At 34.8% G+C, this 21827-nt stretch overlaps 1 protein-coding gene across 11 annotated transcripts in view; it reads right to left on the bottom strand.

Moving 5' to 3' along the window:
- The window catches only part of LOC135141043 (protein shank), a 184103-nt gene extending 162354 nt beyond the window's left edge, over positions 1-21749 (bottom strand). For 9 of the 11 annotated variants that reach the window (XM_064071874.1, XM_064071883.1, XM_064071884.1 and 6 more), the window contains exon 1: positions 12766-21749. The gene's annotated coding sequence lies outside the window, so the exon portion shown is untranslated. The remainder of the gene's footprint in view (positions 1-12765) is intronic. The other 2 variants (XM_064071876.1, XM_064071875.1) reach the window with 2 other exon arrangements.
- Between the last annotated feature and the right edge of the window lie 78 nt (positions 21750-21827).

Here is a 21827-nt window from a genome sequence, read left to right as displayed (position 1 = left end):
TAATTATCACTTTCAAAATTTTTCAGTTTTTGGAATCCTTCAATTTTTCGATTTTTCATTCTTCAGATGTTTAATTTTTCAATTTAATAATATCGCAATTTTACAGTTTTACAGTTAAATAAATTTTCGGGTTGACAATTATACAATTTTGTAATTTCATAAATTTTTAATTTTTTAAATTTTAATTTTCAAAATTTCAGTTTTAATTTTTCAGTTTAAGTTTTTAACAATCTTAGGATGTCTAATTATTGGGTTTTATTTAGTCACCTTTTTGAGTTTTCAATTACCCGAATTTCATTATTTCGATATTTCAAAATTTTGACTTTCAATTTTTCAAGTTTTTGATTTTTCAATTTCTTCATAATGTAGCAATTTTTAGACTTTCTAATTTTATTTTTTGTGATTTTTCAATTTTTTTTTTATTTTTCAATTTTCAGTTATCCATTTTTCAATTTAATAAATTTGCGATGTTATATTCTAAAATATATAATTTTCATTGTTTCATAAATTCAATCTTCCAATACATAATTCAATTTTTAATTGTTTTTTCAATTTTTCGATTTTTTGATTTTTCAATTGTACATTTTAACAATGTTTTGATGTCCCAGTTACTTCCTCGATTTTTCTAAAATTTTTCGTTTTGATTTTCCAATTTTTTAATTTTAAATTTTCCAAAATTTCGACTTTCAGTTTTTCAATTTCATAATTGCGCAATTTACTTTTGTTAAATTCTGTAATTTTTCTCTATTAAATTACCTGATTTTTTTCGATTTTAGAATCATCCAATTTTTCAATTTTGTAATATTGCAATTTTTAGATTTTGAGTTTTATATTTTTTCAATTTTTCGATTTCTCGATTGTCCGGTTTTTAATTAATCGATTTTTCAATTATCCGAATTTCATTACTTCGATTTTTAAATTTTTAGGTTTTAATTTAACAAAAAAAAATTGCAGGCTGGTATAAACTCCTTATAACCGCTCCAATGGATAGAGATTATCACTTATCATAAATAAAAGCTCTCAAAAAATCAAAATACTATCAAAATAACCTTATTAGATAATCATTTATACATCAAGTAATTAAACACACGAACCGTTCTACTTTCTGAATCCGACCCATCAATAATATGCATTCGCATTTCCGGTTTCGCCGGAAGCCCACACAACTTTTGTTTTCAACTGGATTATGTTCTAATTACGGTGAACGCAAAATTGATTTAAAGTTACACAACAGAATTTCGGAGTAATGCGGAATGAGATTACCTTCTAGTTATACCGAACTCCGGAAAACTAGAAATTTAAATAAAAGCCAAACTCAATTATTTTGGAGTCTTTTTGTAGAAACGTCGCAAGTTGTTAAAAAACCACTTTAAATTCAGATTGTTTACGCTGAAAGTGATCTCACTCCGGCACAAAATGCATGTTTCAGGCGTTTTTTTCACTAAATAAAGCGAATAAAAAAACTGTTGCGGAGCGAGTGAGACGTGCGTGGAAATATACACGAAAAGCGCTATGTAAATCAATCATTTTTAATGTGGCGTTTGAACACAACTCGAGAAGTCGAGATTTAAACGGTAAATTAATATCGTTTTTCACACACACGTGTACGTGTACAGGTAATCCATAATTTCCTGTTTTGTTTTGTGATTCGTATTTACGTTGTTCGAAGTCATTGGTAAATCAGGCTGAAATAACAGCAAAAAGTATAAAATTTTAAATTCCTAGTGAAAAATTGGTCGAAGATGGATTCATGAATCACAAATATAGAGAAGATTGTCATAAATCAATTCAAAGTTGTCTAAAAAAATCGACACAGACAATAAACACACGGAAACGGCAACCTATTTTTTCGAATTGTAGGGGTCATGGAACGTCGAGAAAACATGAAGGTATCCAGTCGCCGGATTGACCCCATTCCAATACTTTGCCCACGCTCGCAAAAAAATTATAAACTGACGTCACACTGAAAACATTAAAACCAATAAATATATTCTGAGCACAAAACTGATAACCTCATTTCATAACAATTTATTCAAATCTTAGAGAATCAATTCGATAACACTATAAAATGCATCGTAAAACTTGCAGTTTCTCCGAGAGTGAATCCAACTTTCGTTTTTTAAATGGAATTAATTGCTTCCTTTTAAAAGACATTTGTATCTACAATTTAACGAAGGTAAAAACAATGGACAATTATATGGCAACAATTGTTTCGAACATTAAAAGCAACAGACTTTTGCACTTTTCAGTGGTACCAATCAAGTGAAAAACATGGTAATATTCGTCCGCACACTAATTTAAGTTGGCAACAACGAATCTTTCAAATTAGCGCCACATTCGAATGACGAATTTCGTGACACCAAATTGAAAATCGCCGAGTCTGTTGGCAGTACTTCTTATATGAAAATGTAAACATTTCTTGCGTTTATGTTGGTATATTTAAGTGACAATCTGTCACTCTTGACAGCTGACAACTGGATATTATAGAAAACATACTGATACCAATCCCAACTAAAAAACCAGGAGTGCCAACACACTCAAAATTTGTGTCACGTAATTATTTAAAGCGAACAAACTTCTCAAAAAATAGTAAGTCAGGTAATCTTCTTTGGAAAACAAAAGTAAAAGTTGTTTTCATTTCCGACGAACAATTTCGAGGATTCTTTATTGTCAGAGGAAATGATTTTATAGTAATTTTGACAGAGTTGGCGGATATGACATTTGCCGAAATAAGTCTTATCTTCCAAGTACTAGCCCCGCCCACCCGCCCTGTGTTCTCAGAGGGTATGGCATTTGCCAAAATCAGTCTTATCTCCCCAAGTACTAGCCCCGCCCACCCACCCGTATTTTCTCAGGGTATATATCATTTGCCAAAATCAGTTTTATCTGAGCAAGCACTAACCCCGCCCCTATTTTCTCAGAGGATATGTCATTTGCCAAAATAAGACTTATGTTAGGAAGTACTACCCCCTGAGAAAATAAAGGGCGGGTGGGCGGGGCTAGTACTTGGTAACACAAGTCTTATTGTGGCAGATGACATATCCTCTGAGAAAATGGGGGGCGGGTGGGCGGGGCTAGTACTTGGTAAGATAAAACTCATTTTGGCAAATCACATACCCTGTAAGGAAAGAGAGGGTGGGTGGGTGGGGCTAGTACTTGCTATAATAAAACTAATTTTGGCAAATGACATACCCTCTAAGAAAAGAGAGGGTGGGTGGGCGGGGCTAGTACTTGCTGAGATAAGATTGCTTATGGGAAATGACAAGTACTAGTTACTACTTAGTACAGAGTGTGCATTAGTTACTAAAAACGTACTGAGAGGCCGATAAAAGAGATGGCTATGCCTTTTTGAGTCAAAAATTCAACCATATACGAAAGTCAAAAATTTGTAGCTGTTTTTGACCGTGTTTTTATTGCTCTCTCGGTATTATAGCGTTATTAAAAACATCGAAATTATAAAAAAAACCGGTTCTAAAACTTCGCAAAAATCTTCGAATTAATATATCAATTAGTTTGGTTAAAAATTCTTCTCTTTAAAAAATTATAAAATTTGATCGAGATTTTTTTGTAATAACCTCTAAAAAGTAAAGAATATGGATAATAGCACTCCGAGGCGGATTCATAAACCACTAGTGTTGAAGTATATTATTTCCTGAACTTAAACACACGGCAGACAAGACGGACGGAAATGGCGGACTTATTTTTTCATACTCTAGGAGTCATGGAACGTCGAGAAAACATGAAAAACAGGCATTATTATCAAAACTCGTAAAAAATCTACGTTCTACTTGAATTCATCTCAAATATTTACTGATTTACTAATTACAACTTAAACACTGTTTAATAAACATTGCAACGCAAATAATAATTATAAAAAAAATATACAGTGTTTCATCTAAAACTATACTTCCTCTAATTTTCTGCTTTCCAAGCCATTGCTAACAAGTACGTACTAATGGTCAGTTTTAGCAACCTAACCTAATATTTTCCTGAGATTTTACAGTTCGTCCAATACGAAAAAGCCGGTTTCCACGATGAGTTATTTTCTAGAAATACGGCTTTACTGAAAAATTAAAACTAATAAATATATTCTGACTTCAAACTGATAACCTCATTTCATAACAATTTATTCAAATCTTGGAGAATCCATTCGATAACAGTATAAAAGTGAATCCAACTTTCGTTTTTTAAATAGAATTAATTGCTTCCTTTTAAAAGACATTTGTTTCTACAATTCACGAAAGTAAAAACAATGGTCAATTTATATGACGACAACCGTTTCGAGCAGCATTAAAAGCAACATCTTTTGCACGATCATTCAGTGGTACCAATCAAGTGAAAAACATGGTAATATTCGTCTGCACTCAAATCTAAGTTGGCAACAATGAATCTTAAATTAAGCACCAGATTCGAGTGGTGGATTTCGCGCACCAAATTTAAAATGGATCAAAATCAGTCCAAATGAATCATTGTTGCCAACCTTAATTTGAATGCGGACAAATGGAGTCTGTTGGTGGCAGTACTTTTTAAACAAAAATGTGAACGTTTATGTTGGTATATTCAAGTGACAATCTGTCATTCTTGACAGCTGACAGCTGGAAATTATAGAAAACTTACTGATACCAATTTCAACTAAAAAACCACGATTGCCAACATACTCAAGATTTGTGTCACGTAATTATGGATTCCACACATCTAGCGAAGAAACTTCTCAAAAATAGTAAGACAAGTAATTTTCTTTGGAAATCAAAAGTTGTTTTCATTTCCGACGAAACCGAAAGTCTGCGATTAATTTTAAACTTCAGAAGAACAATTTCGATGATTCTTTATTAACAGATGAAATGGTTTTATAGTAATTTTGATAGAGTTGTCGGATATGTCATTTGCCGAAATAAGTCTTATCTTCCAAGTATAGCCCCGCCCACCCGCCCTCTGTGTTCTTAGAAGATACGTGATTTGCCAAAATCAGCCTTATCTCACCAAGTACTAGCCCCGCCCACCCACCCGCATTTTCTCAGGGGAGATATCATTTGCCAAAATCAGTTGTATCTGAGCAAGCACTAACTCCGCCCCCATTTTCTCAGAGGATATGTCATTTGCCAAAATAAGACTTATGTTAGGAAGTACTACCCCCTGAGAAAATAAAGGCCGGTTGGGCGGGGCTAGTACTTGGTAAGATAAGACTAATTTTGGCAAATCACATACCCGGTAAGAAAAGAGAGGGTGGGTGGGTGGGGCTAGTACCTGCTAAGATAAAACTAATTTTGGCATATCACATACCCTGTAAGAAGAGAGAGGGTGGGTGGGTGGGGCTAGTACTTGCTGAGATAAGACTGATTATGGGACAAGTACTAGTTACTACTTAGTAGAGAGTGTGCATTAGTTTCTAAAAACGTACTGAGAGGCCGATAAAAGAGATGGCTATGCATTTTTGAGCCAAAAATTCAACCATACAAGAAAGTCAAAAATTTGTAGCTGTTTTTGACCGTGTTTTTATTGCTCTCTCGGTATTATAGCGTTATTAAAAGTATCGAAATTATAAAAAAAAAACCGGTTCTAAAACTTCGCAAAAATCTTCGAATTAATATATCAATTAGTTTGATTAAAAATGCTTCTGTTTAAAAAATGATAAAATTTGATCGAGATTTTTTTTAATAACCTCTATAAAGTAAAAAATATGAATAATAGCACTCCAAAGTGGATTCATAAACCACTAGTGTTGAAGTATATTATTTCCTGAACTTAAATACACGGCAGACAAGACAGACGGAAATGGCGGACTTATTTTTTCATACTCTAGGAGTCATGGAATGTCGAGAAAACATGAAAAACAGGCATTATTTTCAAAACTCGTAAAAAATCTACGTTCTACTTGAATTCGTCTCAAATATTTACTGATTTACTAATTAAAACTTAAACATTGCAACACAAATAATAATTAAAGACAAAAATATACAGAGTGTTTCATCTAAAACTATACTTCCTCTAATTTTCAGCTTTCCAAGCCATTGTTAACAAGTACATACTAATGGTCACTTTTACGAACCTAACCTAACATTTTCCTGAGATTTTACAGTTCGTCGAATACGAAAAACCGGTTTCCACGATGGGTTATTTTCTAGAAATACGGCTTTACTGAAAAATTAAAACTAATAAATATATTCCGACTTCAAAACTGATAACCTCATTTCATAACAATTTATTCAAATCTTGGAGAATCCATTCGATAACACTATAAAATGCATGAAAAAACTTGCAGTTTCTCCGAGAGTGAATCCAACTTTCGTTTTTTAAATGGAATTAATTGCTTCTTTTAAAAGACATTTGTAATTACAACCCACGAAGGTAAAAACAATGGTCAATTTATATGGCAACAACTGTTTCGAGCAACATTAAAAGCAATACCTTTTGCACGACCATTCAGTGGTACCAATCAAGTGAAAAACATGGTAATATTCGTCTGCACCCAAATTCAAGTTGGCAGCAATGAATCTTTTAAATTAGGCGCCACAATCGAATGGTGGATTTCATGGCATCAAATTTAAATAATTGTAGCCAACCTAAATTTGAATGCGGACAAATGACTGAGTATGTTGGCAGTATTTTTGAAATAAAACCGTGAACATTTCTTGCGTTTATGTTGGTATATCAAGTGACAATCTGTCACTCTTGACAGCTGACAACTGGAAATTATAGAAAACACCGATACTAATTTCATCTAAAAAACCAGGATTGCCAACATACTCAAAATTTGTGTCACGTAATTATGGATTACACACATCTAGCGAACAAACTTCTCAAAAATAGTAAGACAAGTAATCTTCTTTGGAAATCAAAAGTTGTTTTCATTTCCGACGAAACCGAAAGTCTGCGATTAATTTTAAACTTCAGAAGAACAATTTCGATGATGATTCTTTATTAACAGATGAAATGGTTTTATAGTAATTTTGATAGAGTTGTCGGATATGTCATTTGCCGAAATAAGTCTTATCTTCCAAGTATAGCCCCGCCCACCCGCCCTCTGTGTTCTTAGAAGATACGTGATTTGCCAAAATCAGCCTTATCTCACCAAGTACTAGCCCCGCCCACCCACCCGTATTTTCTCAGGGGAGATATCATTTGCCAAAATCAGTTTTATCTTAGCAAGCACTAACTCCGCCCCCATTTTCTCAGAGGATATGTCATTTGCCAAAATAACACTTATGTTAGGAAGTACTAACCCCTGAGAAAATAAAGGGCGGGTGAGCGGGGCTAGTACTTGGTAAGATAAGACTAATTTTGGCAAATCACATACCCTGTAAGAAAAGAGAGGGTGGGTGGGTGGGGCTAGTACCTGCTAAGATAAAACTAATTTTGGCATATCACATACCCTGTAAGAAGAGAGAGGGTGGGTGGGCGGGGCTAGTACTCGCTGAGATAAGACTGATTATGGGACAAGTACTAGTTACTACTTAGTACAGAGTGTGCATTAGTTACTAAAAACGTACTGAGAGGCCGATAAAAGAGATGGCTATGCATTTTTGAGCCAAAAATTCAACCATATACGAAAGTCAAAAATTTGTAGCTGTTTTTGACCGTGTTTTTATTGCTCTCTCGGTATTATAGCGTTATTAAAAGTATAGAAATTATAAAAAAAACCGGTTCTAAAACTTCGCAAAAATCTTCGAATATTTATATCAATTAGTTTGGTTAAAAATTCTTCTCTTTAAAAAAGTATAAAATTTGATCGAGATTTTTTTGTAATAACCTCTAAAAAGTAAAAAATATGGATAATAGCATCCGAGGCGGATTCATGAATCACAGGTGTTGAAGTATATTATTTCCTAAACTTAAACTCACGGCAGACAAGACGGATGGAAACATCGGACCTATTTTTTCATACTCTAGGAGTCATGGAATGTCGAGAAAACATGAAAAACAGGCATTATTTTCAAAACTCGTAAAAAATCTACGTTCTACTTGAATTCATCTCAAATATTTACTGATTTACTAATTACAACTTAAACACTGTTTAATAAACATTGCAACGCAAATAATAATTATAAAGAAAATATACAGAGTGTTTCATCTAAAACTATACTTCCTCTAATTTTCTGCTTTCCAAGCCATTGCTAACAAGTACGTACTAGTGGTCAGTTTTACCAACCTAACCTAATATTTTCCTGAGATTTTACAGTTCGTCGAATACGAAAAAGCCGGTTTCCACGATGGGTTTTTTTCTAGAAATACGGCTTTACTAAAATATTAAAACTAATAAATATATTCTGACTTCAAACTGATAACCTCATTTCATAACAATTTATTCAAATCTTGGAGAATCCATTCGATAACACTATAAAATGCATGAAAAAACTTGCAGTTTCTCCGAGAGTGAATCCAACTTTCGTTTTTTAAATGGAATTAATTGCTTCCTTTTAAAAGACATTTGTAATTACAACCCACGAAGGTAAAAACAATGGTCAATTTATATGGCAACAACTGTTTCGAGCAACATTAAAAGCAATACCTTTTGCACGACCATTCAGTGGTACCAATCAAGTGAAAAACATGGTAATATTCGTCTGCACCCAAATTCAAGTTGGCAGCAATGAATCTTTTAAATTAGGCGCCACAATCGAATGGTGGATTTCATGGCATCAAATTTAAATAATTGTAGCCAACCTAAATTTGAATGCGGACAAATGACTGAGTATGTTGGCAGTATTTTTGAAATAAAAACGTGAACATTTCTTGCGTTTATGTTGGCATATCAAGTGACAATCTGTCACTCTTTACAGCTGACAACTGGAAATTATAGAAAACACACTGATACCAATTCCAACTAAAAACCAGGATTGCCAACATACTCAACATTTGTGTCACGTAATTATGGATTACACACATCTAGCAAACAAAGTTCTCAAAAAATAGTAAGACAGGTAATCTTCTTTGGAAATCAAAAGTTGTTTTTATTTCCGACGAAACCGAAAGTCTGCGATTAATTTTAAACTTCAGAAGAACAATTTCGATGATGATTCTTTATTAACAGATGAAATGGTTTTATAGTAATTTTGATAGAGTTGTCGGATATGTCATTTGCCGAAATAAGTCTTATCTTCCAAGTATAGCCCCGCCCACCCGCCCTCTGTGTTCTTAGAAGATACGTGATTTGCCAAAATCAGCCTTATCTCACCAAGTACTAGCCCCGCCCACCCACCCGTATTTTCTCAGGGGAGATATCATTTGCCAAAATCAGTTTTATCTGAGCAAGCACTAACTCCGCCCCCATTTTCTCAGAGGATATGTCATTTGCCAAAATAACACTTATGTTAGGAAGTACTAACCCCTGAGAAAATAAAGGGCGGGTGAGCGGGGCTAGTACTTGGTAAGATAAGACTAATTTTGGCAAATCACATACCCTGTAAGAAAAGAGAGGGTGGGTGGGTGGGGCTAGTACCTGCTAAGATAAAACTAATTTTGGCATATCACATACCCTGTAAGAAGAGAGAGGGTGGGTGGGCGGGGCTAGTACTTGCTGAGATAAGACTGATTATGGGACAAGTACTAGTTACTACTTAGTAGAGAGTGTGCATTAGTTACTAAAAACGTACTGAGAGGCCGATAAAAGAGATGGCTATGCATTTTTGAGCCAAAAATTCAACCATATACGAAAGTCAAAAATTTGTAGCTGTTTTTGACCGTGTTTTTATTGCTCTCTCGGTATTATAGCGTTATTAAAAGTATCGAAATTATAAAAAAAAAACCGGTTCTAAAACTTCGCAAAAATCTTCGAATTAATATATCAATTAGTTTGATTAAAAATGCTTCTGTTTAAAAAATGATAAAATTTGATCGAGATTTTTTTTAATAACCTCTATAAAGTAAAAAATATGAATAATAGCATCCGAGGTGGATTCATAAACCACTAGTGTTGAAGTATATTATTTCCTGAACTTAAATACACGGCAGACAAGACAGACGGAAATGGCGGACTTATTTTTTCATACTCTAGGAGTCATGGAACGTCGAGAAAACATGAAAAACAGGCATTATTTTCAAAACTCGTAAAAAATCTACGTTCTACTTGAATTCATCTCAAATATTTACTGATTTACTAATTACAACTTAAACACTGTTTAATAAACATTGCAACGCAAATAATAATTATAAAAAAAAATATACAGAGTGTTTCATCTAAAACTATACTTCCTCTAATTTTCTGCTTTCCAAACCATTGTCAACAAGTACATACTAATGGTCAGTTTTACAAACCTAACCTAACATTTTCCTGAGATTTGACAGTTCGTCGAATACGAAAAACCGGTTTCCACGATGGGTTATTTTCTAGAAATACGGCTTTACTGAAAAATTAAAACTAATAAATATATTCCGACTTCAAAACTGATAACCTCATTGCATAACAATTTATTCAAATCTTGGAGAATCCATTCGATAACACTATAAAATGCATCAAAAAACTTGCAGTTTCTCCGAAAGTGAATCCAACTTTCGTTTTTTAAATAGAATTAATTGCTTCCTTTTAAAGGACATTTATATGTTTTTACAATCTGACCAAGGGTAACAACAATAGACAATTTATATGGCAACAACTGTTTCGAGCAACATTAAAAGCAACGGACCTTTTGCACTAGTCAGTGGTACCAATCAAATGAAAAACATGGTAATCTGTCACTCTTGACAGCTGACAAATGGAAATTATAGAAAACATCCCGATACCAATTTCAATCAAAAATGCAGGATTGCCAACATACTCCCAATTTGTGTCACTTAATTTTGGATTCACACTCTAGCAAACAACAAACTTCTGAAAAAATAGTAAGACAGGTAATCTTTGGAAATCAAAAGTTGTTTTCATTTCCGACGAAACCGAAAGTCTGCGATTAATTTTAAACCTCAGAAGAACAATTTCGAGGATTCTTTATTACCAGAGGAAATGGTTTTGTAGTAATTTTAACAGAGTTGGAGGAGATGTCATTTGCCGAAATAAGTCGTATCTTACCAAGCACTAGCCCCGCCCACCCACCCCTATTTCCTCAGAGGATATGTGATTTGCCAAAATCAGTTTTATCTGAGCAAGTACTAACCCCGCCCGCCCACCCACCCCTATTTTCGCAGAAAATATGTCATTTGCCAAAATAAGACTTGTGTTAGCAAGTACTACCCCCTGAGAAAATCAAGGGCGGGTAGGCCAACATAAGTCTTATTTTGGCAAATTACATATCCTGTGAGAAAATAGGGGCAGGCGGGTAGGGTTAATACTTGCTCAGATAAAACTGATTTTGGCAGATGATATATCCTATGAGAAAATAAGGGTGGGTGGGTGGGGCTAGTATTTGCTCAGATAAGACTGATTTTGGCAAATCACAAAGCTTCTAGAAAAATAGAGGGCGGGTGGGCGGGCCTAGTACTTGTTGAGATAAAACTGATTTTGCCTCAATTAATCTTGTAAAAAAATTGTAAATTTAGAGGTGCTAAATTGCAAATTTCTATAGTAACGAGTTAAATTCCTATATCTACCCGAAATATTACTAGCCCCGCCCTTTATTTTTTTAGAAGGAATATATTTGCCAAAATCAGTCCTATGTTACCAATTACTAGCACCGCCCACCCGCCCCCTGTGCTCTTAGAGTATATATCATTTGCCAAAATAAGACTTATGTTAGCAAGTACTAACTACAGAGTTGTGCATTACTTACTAAAAACGTACTGAGAAGCTTATTAAAATGCGATCAGAGATGGGCATGCATTTTTGAGTCAAAAATTCTATCAAAGACAAAAGTCAACAATCTGTAGCTGTCTTTGACCGTGTTTTTATTGCTCTTTCGGTATTATAGCGTTATTAAAAGTATCGAAATTAGAAAAAAGGTGGTTCTAGAACCCAAAGCGGATTCATAAACCACAAGAATGGAAATACGCAATTTTCTAAATTTAAATACATGTATACTTTAAATGTTGACATTTTTGCGGGCATGACCAGAGAAATTTTGGTGGTAGTTTCGGAGATTATCTGTCTAATGAAAATCGACACAGATGGCAGACAAGACAGACGAAAAAGGCGGACTTATTTTTACGTGTTCTAGGGGTCATGGAACGTCGAGAAAACATAAAAAATTGACATTATTTTCAAAATTCTTTTGGGTTTCTGCTTGAATTCACCTCAAATATTTACTGGTTCACTAATTAAATCTTAAGCACTGTTTAATAAACATTGCAACACTTATCTGTTAACTCAGGTGCATCAGTTATAAAAATAAAATCATACGAGTTGGTTGTGAAATCACTAAAATTCCAAATAATATCGTCCACAACACGGAAAATTGACAATTTTGTCCACGGAACAACCCTATCATACATTTTTCTGTTTTTTCGCACGAGATAGACGTAAGTAAAACCATAATTTTGGGAAAAACTTTTTAAATTTCTTTGAAAGTCGTCGCTCCGGGTTTTTTTTCCCGTCTTAGAACCATTTCCCCCCGAAACTCCCCAAATCCGGAAAAATCCTCCCACGCCGTCTGGCCTGCGTCCACCAAAAGAGAAATTTTTTCGCAAGTGTGTCAAACAACTGGGATGCATTGATATGATGTAACCGAAAAGTAAAAGCCACAGACCGCCTCAAAACCGCTCCAACCTTGCCCAAACTAAGTAACCGATTCATCTACCAATCGCCTTCCCATCTCACACCAAATTCATCCCAGTTCCGTCTATTCCCATCCACTTCCTGCTCACTCTCATTACTTTGACATTGCCCGCGTCCGCACTGCTTACCTTGTCCCGAAGAGGCTCCGGTCGAGGCCGCTCCCGGACCCTTGAACACACAAAGTTAAAATCCAATCGGGCACAGGACAGCAAGCACAACACAATTTGCGTAACAGATAACTTTAAAAAACCTGTAGTACCGCTACCACACAGAAACCGTTCACTCTGAGCGCCTAAGTTCAACTGACTTGTCTTCGGCGAGCCGCTGCAGTGAGCGCTTCCACGGCGCGGCCTGCAGTTGCAGAGTGCTGAGTCCGCCCCTGCCTGCGTAGGTGAGCAGCCCTCGGATTTCTGCAACCTGATAAGGTTAATGGTCAGCGCGAAACGAAACTCCGTTTCCTGCTGAGCCGGCAGGAGTCAGCGTTTCGACACGCCGATGACGACGCCGATCCGGGGTGCTTGACTCCGGAACCCGGTAAGCGCGAAAACTCCAGGGCCGTTCACGAATTCGCGGTAACCGTTGATCCTGAAACCGGGTGGATAGGGGAGGGTTGGGTACGAAGACAACTGATCGACGATAAAAGTGACATTTTCGGGTGCTCGTAATAGCTTATTAAAATCATTTTTAGTAGGTTATGAATCTGCTGAATTTTTATTTTCATTAAGAGAATACAGGGTGCACAAGCTGCAGGTCGAGTATGTCTTAACTGAAAATGGACAAATTCACGACAGTTGGTAGTAGTTGAGAGAAATTTCTCACAGAGGAATGAATATCTAGAGGATGTCCCAACCGTCCATGGTGGGAAATTGCTCTTTTCCCGTGACTAGTGACAGAATTTTTCACACTCTGATAAACCTGTGTCCACTTTTCCACTCAGTGTACATCCTACAGCACACAATAAAAATATCTTAGTGACAAATTATGACTTGTGAGGAAATATTTTATTTAAAAAACACATCGTATGATGTATAAAGCTATTCATGAATTTTTCACAAAGCCGATTCAAGAAGTTACATTTGTTAAAAGCGTCGTCATGATGGATTTTCAGGAATCGCAAAGTACAAAATTTACATCACTAATGAATAATTAGCATAGCACTGACTTTAAATTTTCAAAGAATTTTCCGCCGACTCGCTCAATTAGCAACCCTAATTAAATATTTAATAACACAAATCAATTTTTCATTTTCAATTTGAACATTACATTCTAAGTGTGCCGCTTTTCGGGGATAGTTCACCTACTACGAGAAATTTCTATGTATGACCTCTGCAGGGAAAAAATTAATAATGCGACGGCGTGTCACTTTGACCTATCTACCTACGAACAACTAGGTCGTTTGTCTAAGGACTGTCTAGAAACACCCACAATAAAACGTTACTGGAGCCAGTTTTGCGAACATTAAGCAACCATTTTGACAAATGTGGAGTGAATCACTCATACGCAATTAAATTAATTTCAAATCAGGATTTTTATGTTGTCAAGCTATCGAGCTGTGAAGAGGAAATTATATGGTTACACAAAAAAAAATAAAAAATGCGACGTGTAGGTCACCGTAGCGACGGATATTATTAGTGTGTTTAGAAGCAAATGAAGCCTCTAATTTGTCACAAGGATATTTTTTGTGGCATTTTATATTTATTTGTTCCTGTGCACGAATGTCTGTATCACTGGTGTATAATTGGTTGCATAACTGCAAAATTATAATCATCTATTAAATATTTATTTCTAGGACAATTTACTTTGAATTTAAACAAAAATATATTAATTTCTTTTGATTGCATCCAATTTAACTTTATTTTAGTTGGTTTTGTGCAGGAGCGGATGGGATCTGTTGAAAGCCCGAAATTTTTGGCCATTTAAAAGTACCAGATGACCAGAGTGGCAACATACTTAAAATTTTATGATGGCATACTTGATTGTCAAAAATGAACTAGAGTCATCTTCTCATCACTTTTCTAAGGGACGTTTGACGCGCTCCTGTCAAAGTTGTCAAATGAGAACTGGCATGGGAACATTGCTGCCAATTATTCAGAACTGCAAACATTAATAGTATATAAAATTGTGTTTTGTTTTTTTAAAGTATGTAGTGTGAAAGAATTTCAGGGACCCCCAGTACTTGGTTTTTGTAATACTTAGTTTGAAACAATTTCTAATACCACTTTTGTTGTTTTTGAAGTAGCTTGAAAGAATTTTGAGGATCTATTTTTGTTCAATTTTTGAAGTAGTCGTAGTTTGAATGAAACTCAAGGACCTCTGGTATCTGGTTTTTGAAGTATAGTTAGAAAGAATGTCGGGAACCCTTTGTGTTTTATTTTTGAAGCAGTTTAAAAGAATCTCGGGGACCGCTTTTGCCTGTTTTTGAAGTAGTTTGAAAAAATTTCCAGGATCCTAGTTTTTAAAGTAGTTTAAAAGAATCTTAGGGACCTATTTTGTTTGGTTTATGAAGTAGCTTGAAAGAATTTTGAGGATCTATTGTTGTTTTATTTTTGAAGTACTCGTAGTTTGAATGAAATTCAAGGATCTCTGGTTTCTGGTTTTTGAAGTATAGTTAGAAAGAAGTTGTTCAAAAGAATCTCGGGGACTGCTTTTGCCTAGTTTTTGAAGTAATTCGAAAAAATCTCCAGCATCCTTTGTACCTAGTTTTTGAAGTAGTTTAAAAAAATCTCTGGGACCTTTTCTGTTTGGTTTTTGAAGTACTCGTAATTTGAAAGAAACGCAGGAGCCTCCGGTATCTAATTTTTGAAGTATAGTTAGAAAGAATGTCGGGAACCCCTTGTGTATGATTTTTGAAGTGGTTTGAAAGAATCTCGGGGACCTCTTGTATCTGTTTTTTAAAGTATAGTTAGAAACAATCTGGGGAACCCTTTGTGTTTTATTTTTGAAGTGGTTAAAAAAAACTCGGGGACCGCTTTTGCCTAGTTTTTGAAATAATTTGAAAAAGTCTCCAGGATCGTTTGTGCCTAGTTTTTGAAGTAGTTTAAAAAAATCTCTGGAACCTTTTCTGTTTGGTTTTTGAAGTACTCGTAATTTGAAAAAAACGCAGGGACCTCTGGTATCTAATTTTTGAAGTATAGTTAGAAAGAATGTCGGGAACCTCTTGTATCTGTTTTTTAAAGTATGGTTAGAAACAATCAGGGGAACCCTTTGTGTTCTATTTTTGAAGTAGTTTTAAAGAATCTCCGAGACCTCTTTTGCCTAGTCTTTGAAGTAGTTTAAAAAAATCTCCAGGATCCTAGTTTTTGAAGTAGTTTAAAATAATCTCAGGAACCTTTTTTGTTTGGTTTTTGAAGTACTCGAAGTGTGAAAGAAGCTCAGCGACCTCTGGTATCTGGTTTTTGAAGTATAGTTAGAAAGAATGTCGGGAATCCATTGTGTTGTATGTTTGAAGTTGTTTAAAAGAATCTCGGGGACCGCGTTTGCCTAGTTTTTGAAGTAGTTTAAAAAAATCTTGGGACCTTTTCTGTTTGGTTTTTGAAGTATTCGTAATTTGAAAGAAACGCAGGGACCTCTAGTATCTAATTTTTGAAGTATAGTTAGAAAGAATGTCGGGAACCCCTTGTGTATGATTTTTGAAGTGGTTTGAAAAAATCTCGGGGATCTCTTGTATCTGTTTTTTAAAGTATAGTTAGAAAGAATCTGGAGAACCCTTTGTGTTTTATTTTTGAAGTAGTTTTAAAAAATCTCCAGGATCCTAGTCTTTGAAGTAGTTTAAAATAATCTCAGGAACCTTTTTTGTTTGGTTTTTGAAGTAGCTTGAAAGAATTTTGAGGGTCTTTTGTGCCTTGTTTTTGAAGTACTCGAAGTGTGAAAGATAATCAGCGACCTCTGGTATCTGGTTTTTGAAGTATAGTTAGAAAGAATGTCGGGAATCTGTGTTTTATTTTTGAAGTTGTTTAAAAGAATCTCGGGGACCGCTTTTGCCTATTTCTTGAAGTAGTTTGAAAAAATCTCTGGGACCTTTTATGTTTGGTTTTTCAAGTATTCGTAATTTGAAAGAAATGCAGGGACCTCTAGTATCTATTTTTTGAAGTATAGTTAAAAAGAATGTCGGGAACCCCTTGTGTATGATTTTTGAAGTGGTTGGAAATAATCTGGGGGACCTCTTGTATCTGTTTTTTAAAGTATAGTTAGAAAGAATCTGGAGAACCCTTTGTGTTTTATTTTTGAAGTAGTTTTAAAAAATCTCCAGGATCCTAGTTTTTGAAGTAGGTAGTTTAAAATAATCTCAGGAACCTTTTTTGTTTGGTTTTTGAAGTAGCTTGAAAAAATTTTGAGGGTCTTTGTGCCTTGTTTTTGAAGTACTCGAAGTATAAAAGATACTCAGCGACCTCTGGTATTTGGTTTTTGAAGTATAGTTAGAAAGAATGTCGGGAATCTGTGTTTTATTTTTGAAGTTGTTTAAAAGAATCTGGGGGACCGCGTTTGCCTAGATTTTGAAGTAGTTTAAAAAAATCTCTGGAACCTTTTCTGTTTGGTTTTTGAAGTACTCGTAATTTGAAAGAAACGCAGGGGCCTCTGGTATCAAATTTTTGAAGTATAGTTAGAAAGAATGTCGGGAACCCCTTGTGTATGATTTTTGAAGTGGTTTGAAAAAATCTCGGGGATCTCTTGTATCTGTTTTTTAAAGTATAGTTAGAAAGAATGTGGAGAACCCTTTGTGTTTTATTTTTGAAGTAGTTTTAAAAAATCTCCAGGATCCTAGTTTTTGAAGTAGTTTAAAATAATCTCAGGAACCTTTTTTGTTTGGTTTTTGAAGTAGCTTAAAAGAATTGTGAAGGTCTTTGTGGCTTGTTTTTGAAGTACTCGAAGTGTGAAAGAAACTCAGCGACCTCTGGTATCTGGTTTTTGAAGTATAGTTAGAAAGAATGTCGGGAATCTGTGTTTTATTTTTGAAGTTGTTTAAAAGAATCTCGGGGGCCGCTTTTGCCTAGTTTTTGAAGTAGTTTAAAAAAATCTCTGGAACCTTTTCTGTTTGGTTTTTGAAGTACTCGTAATTTGAAAGAAACGCAGGGACCTCTGGTATCTAATTTTTGAAGTATAGTTAGAAAGAATGTCGGGACCCCCTTGTGTATGATTTTTCAAGTGGTTTGAACGAATCTCGGGGACCTCTTGTATCTGGTTTTTAAAGTATAGTTAGAAAGAATCTGGGGAACCCTTTGTGTTTTATTTTTGAAGTAGTTTTAAAAAATCTCGGAGACCTCTTTTGCCTAGTCTTTGAAGTAGTTGGAAAAAATCTCCAGGATCCTAGTTTTTGAAGTAGTTAAAAATAATCTGTGGAAGCTTTTTTGTTTGATTTTTGAAATAGCTTGAAAAAAATTTGAGGGTCTTTGTGCCTTGTTTTTGAAGTACTCGAAGTGTAAAAAATACTCAGTGACCTCTGGTATCTGGTTTTTGAAGTATAGTTAGAAAGAATGTCGGAAATCCATTGTGTTGTATGTTTGAAGTTGTTTAAAAGAATCTCGGGGACCGCTTTTGCCTAGTTTTTGAAGTAGTTCAAAAAAATCTCTGGAACCTTTTCTGTTTGGTTTTTGAAGTACTCGTAATTTGAAAGAAACCCAGAGACCTCTGGTATCTAATTTTTGGAGTATAGTTAGAAAGAATGTCGGGAACCTCTTGTGTATGATTTTTGAAGTGGTTTGAAAGAATCTCGGGGACGTCTTGTATCTGTTTTTTAAAGTATAGTTAGAAAGGATCTGGGGAACCCTTTGTGTTTTATTTTTGAAGTAGTTTTAGAAAATCTCGGAGACCTCTTTTGCCTACTCTTTGAAGTAGTTTGAAAAAATCTCCAGGATCCTAGTTTTTGAAGTAGTTTAAAATAATCTCAGGAACCTTTTTTGTTTGATTTTTGAAGTAGCTTGAAAGAATTTTGAGGGTCTTCGTGCCTTGTTTTTGAAGTACTCGAAGTGTGAAAGAAACTCAGCGACCTCTGGTATTTGGTTTTTGAAGTATAGTTAGAAAGAATGTCGGGAATCCATTGTGTTGTATGTTTGAAGTTGTTTAAAAGAATCTCGGGGACCGCTTTTGCCTAGTTTTTGAAGTAATTTAAAAAAATCTCTTGGACCTTTTCAGGAGGGAGAATGTATATGATTTTTGAGGTAGTTTGAAAGAATCTCGGGGACCTTTTGTGTCTGATTTTTAAAGTATAGTTAGAAAGAATCTCAGGAATCATTTGTGTTTTGTTCTTGAAGTAGTTTTAAAGAATCTCGGGGAACGCTTTTGCCTAGTTTTTGGAGTAGTTTGGAAACATCTCCAGGATCCTATTTTTTGAAGTAATTTAAAAGAATCTCAGTGATATTTTTTGTTTGGTTTTTGAAGTAGTTTGAAAAAATTTTGAGGGTCTTTTGTGTCTTGTTTTTGAAGTATTCGAAGTGTGAATGATACTCAATGAACTCTGGTATCTGGTATTTGAAGTATAATTAGAAAGAATCTCGGGAACCCTTTGTGTTTAATTTTTGAAGTAGTTTCAAAGAATTTCTTGGATCGCTTTTGCCTAGTTTTTGAAGTAATTTGAGAAAATCTCAAGGATCCTTTGTGCCTAGTTTTTGAAGTAGTTTAAAAAATCTCTGGGACCTTTTCTGTTTGGTTTTTAAAGTGCTCGTAATTTGAAAAAAACGCAGGGATCTCTGGTATCTAATTTTTGAAGTATAGTTAGAAAGAATCTAAGGAACCCCTTGTGTCTGATTTTTGAAGTGGTTTTAAAGAATATCGGGGACGTCTTGTGTCTGGTTTTTGAAGTATAGTTAGAAAGGATCTCGGGAACCCTTTCTGTTCTATATTTGAAGTAGTTTGAAAGAATCTCGGGGACCGCTTTTGCCTAGCTTTTGAAGTAGTTTGAAAAAATCTCCAGAATCCTTTGTACCTAGTTTTTGAAGTAATTAGTAGGTGTGTGAACTAATACTAATACTAAAATAATTTAAAAGAATCTCGGGGACTTTTTTTGTTTGGTTTTTGAAGTATAATTAGAAAGAATCTCGGAAACCCATTGTGTCTGATTTTTGAAGTGGTGTGAAAGAATCTCGGGGACCTCTTGTGTCTGTTTTTTGAAGTATAGTTACAAAGAATCTCGGGAACCCTTTGTGTTTTTTTTAAGTAGTTTGAAAGACTCTCGGGGACCGCTTTTACCTAGTTTTTGAAGTAGTTTGAAAAAATCTCCATGATCCTAGTTTTTGAAGTAGTTTATAAAAGAATCTCGGGGACCTTTTTGTTTGGTTTTTGAAGTATAATTAGAAAGAATCTCGGAAATCCCTTGTCTCTGATGTTTGAAGTAATTTAAAAGAATCTCAGGAACCCTTTGTTTTATATTTGAACTAGTTTGAAAAAAATTAGGGGACCGCTTTTGCCAAGTTTTTGAAGTAATTTGAAAAAATCTCCAGTATCCTTTGTGCCTAATTTTTGAAGTAGAATTAGAAAGAATCTCAGAAACCCCTTGTGTCTGATTTTTGAAATGGTTTGAAAGAATATCAGTAACCTCTTGTATCCGGTTTTTGAAGTATAATTGAAAAGAATCCCGGAGACCCCTTTCGTTTAGTTTTTGAAGTAATAGAAAGAATCTCAAAGACTCCATGTGCTTAGTTTTTAAAACAATTTGAAAGAATATCGGAATCCCGTGATTAATTAATAATAATAACCGAATTTAAATCAACGCCTGAAAGCCCTAAATTTTATTTCATTTAAAAGTACACAAAATTTAAATTCGGGCACCAGCGCTCTGGAAAATTCCCGATTTCCAGATGCTCCATCCGCCCCTGGTTTCGTGCAAGCGCTAAAGCATGAATAGCGTGCGCATGTCACTGTGTAAAGTGGGTTGCAGCCATTACACATTTACTCCGAATTATCTACAACACACATAAAAATACCTAAAAATTCGTCTTTTGAACGGAATTTAAGTGCAGTTTCGTTAAACAAAAGTGGCGTTAAATACAGAGTGTCGTGGTACTCATAACTGTCACATTTTCATTCATAATAAGTCAGACTACAGTTCATTTTATAAGGGCTTGGAAAAATTCACTCAACCCAAAATACACATTTCGCAGTGAATGCAACAATTTTCATGTGTTAACAATTTTAAAACAAGGTATGTTTTGCAAAAAAATATATATAAATGTCAAATTGACGTTTTGCCAACCTTGTTCTCTTCAAATGTCACTTTGTTGTTAACCTAAATTTGTTTGTTGTATTTGTTTAAACAAGTAATCGTCACCCTTAGCTTGTGTCTTGTGTATATTACGTTGCATAATTTTATCCACGTCCTTAAAATAATGAACTCTACATAGGCATAAAAAGATCGACAACTTTTTAACCGCGTGTGGTTTAGGGAGTCAGTGGCGTAACAAGGAAAAGGAGAGGGAATGCCGACGTAATCCCTAAAATAAGCCAATTTGTATTAAATTTGTTACTACTAAGTAAAAGCGTAAATATTTCATTAGTAGTTAGTATATAAAATGACCAGTGGAATATTCACACAATTATTACTGATTTCCACGATTTTTGTAAGATTTTAAGTGGCTAAATCCAGAAGTAACATTTCATATACTACTACTCTCACTGCCCCAACGATGGTTCGAGTATCCCTGATGACACACAAAATTAAATTCCAAAGCAACATGCTGCACACGATGTTTGACGAAATTCTGGTGCATCGGCCGACTTTCGAACGATCGACAGAGCGATAATTAGTGGTAGGTGCTGAAAAAGTACTTACCAATAATGGGTTTACTAAATCCCGAGAAGTGGATTTTATATTAGTGCTCATTTCTGAGAAAATCCACTGCAATTAAGTTGCTTTATCAATTTCACATTTCCACTTAGTTTATTTTGAATAAACCAAAACAGATTTATAGCTTGTATGGTTTTGGGGAACCAGTGGCGTAGCAGGATAGAGGAAGACAGATTTATTGTTGTCCTTCATGAATAAATTGAGTTTTAATAACGCATAGGAATTTAGTAAGGGTGTAAATAAGTGATTAGGCAGACGATCGTTTTGAGGGTACACGATGGGCTCGATTTTAATGTGATGATATTTTGACAAGTCGGCACATCGTGTATTCTCGAACGAGCGATCGATCGATCGAAGGGGGGGGCGATTAGTGATGGATGATAAAATTACTTACCAAAAATCTGTGGAAAAAAT

The sequence above is a fragment of the Zophobas morio genome, unplaced genomic scaffold (genome assembly GCF_036711695.1).
Source record: "Zophobas morio isolate AGI-343-1 ecotype UQ-CSIRO unplaced genomic scaffold, CSIRO_AGI_Zmor_V1 ptg000041l, whole genome shotgun sequence".
In the NCBI taxonomy this organism is placed as follows: Eukaryota; Metazoa; Arthropoda; class Insecta; order Coleoptera; family Tenebrionidae; genus Zophobas; species Zophobas morio.
Note: the sequence above shows the minus strand (reverse complement) of the source record. Positions and strands in the feature narration are given on the sequence as shown.